The sequence below is a fragment of the Terrapene carolina genome, unplaced genomic scaffold (assembly GCF_002925995.2).
Source record: "Terrapene carolina triunguis isolate 2854851 unplaced genomic scaffold, T_m_triunguis-2.0 Scaffold18118, whole genome shotgun sequence".
Taxonomy (NCBI): Eukaryota; Metazoa; Chordata; order Testudines; family Emydidae; genus Terrapene; species Terrapene triunguis.
In genome coordinates, this window is record NW_020682469.1 from 1 (window position 1) to 1,459 (window position 1,459).

General features: G+C 58.7%; 1 non-coding gene across 1 annotated transcript; it reads left to right on the top strand.

The window, feature by feature from the left end:
- Positions 1-798: 798 nt before the first annotated feature.
- Positions 799-871, top strand: TRNAK-UUU. The gene has a single exon. It is a non-coding gene; the product is annotated as a tRNA-Lys (tRNA).
- The last annotated feature ends 588 nt before the right edge of the window (positions 872-1,459 follow it).

Consider the following 1,459-nt stretch of genomic DNA (forward strand, 5'->3'; position numbering starts at 1 on the left):
TCATGGATTTATATAGTGGCATTATGATTAAGGCTAAGATTTTGTCATGGATATTTTTAGTAAAATTCACGGACAGGTCACGAACAAAAAAGAAAAATTCACGGGAAGCTGTGACCTGTCTCTGACTTTTACTAAAAATATACCTGACAAAATGGGGATCTACTGATCCCCACACCACCTGAAGTGGGGCAGCTGCGCAGGGGCTAGGAGCTGCCTGTAGCTGCTGGGGGCTAAGGGATACCCCTGCCACCTGCAGCTCTGGAGGGTCACCCGCTGCTTGAAGATGTGGGGTGCCCCCGCCTCCCATGTCAGCCGGGAGCTTTCGGGTACCCCTGTCACCGGTGGCTGGGAGATGCAGGGATCCCTGCCTCCCTCAGCGTCTGGGGCTCGGAGATTCGGCCCGCCGCAGCAGGTGGCTCGGGGGTTCCCCTGTCGCCACCAACAGCTGGGGGCTCGGGGATTCCCCCACCTCCTGGATTCTCCCACTGCCACCAGCCGGGGGCTCTGGGATTCCGCCCCTCCTCTGCTGGCAAGGGCTCAGGGATTTCCCCACTGCCCGTGGCGGCTTGGGGATTCCCCCGCTGCCACCAGCGGCCAGGAGCTTGGGAGTTCCATGGCCTGGGGGTCCTCTGTCAGCGTGAGCTCAGGGATTCCCCTGCCACCTGCAGAGGCCGGGGGCTCAGGGATTCCACCACTGCTGCTGGGGGCTCAGGGGTTCCCCGCCCGGAGGTCCTCTGCCAGTTGGGGCTCAGGGATTCTCCAACCGGTGGCAGTGGCTCCAGAGGTTCCCCTGCCACTGCCTGGCTAGCTCAGTTGGTAGAGTATCAGACTTTTAATCTAAGGGTCCAGGGTTCAAGTCCCTGATCAGGTGACAAATTACTCACCAAGATCTTAAAAATCTGTCTTGCGGGGGGGGAGGGATAGCTCAGTGGTTTGAGCATTGGCCTGCTAAACCCAGGGTTGTGAGTTCAATCCTTGAGGGGGCCATTTAGGGATCTGGGGCAAAAATCTGTCTGGGGATTGGTCCTGCTTTGAGTGGGGGGTTGGACTAGATGACCTCCTGAGGTCCTTTCCAACCCTGATAGTCTATGATTCCTCCGCTGGTGGCCAGGGGCCCTGTACAGGTGGGACCTTGGGGATTCCCCTGGTGCCCGCAGCGGCCGGGAGCTGCGAGATACCCCGCCCCCCACAGCAGCTTGGAGGTCCAGGGGCCGCCAGAGGCACCGGGGGTACCCCGCAGCTCCCTGCCCCCACTGGTGGAGGGGACCCTGCAGCGCCCAACCACTGCAGGCTAAAGTCACAGAGGTCACTGGAAGTCATGGATTCCATGACTTCCGCAATCTCCATGACTAAATCATAGCCTTAATTATCAACAGAGGGTCCTGTGGCACCTTTAAGACTAACAGAAGTATTGGAGCATAAGCTTTCGTGGGTGAATGCCCACTTCATCAGACCCAAG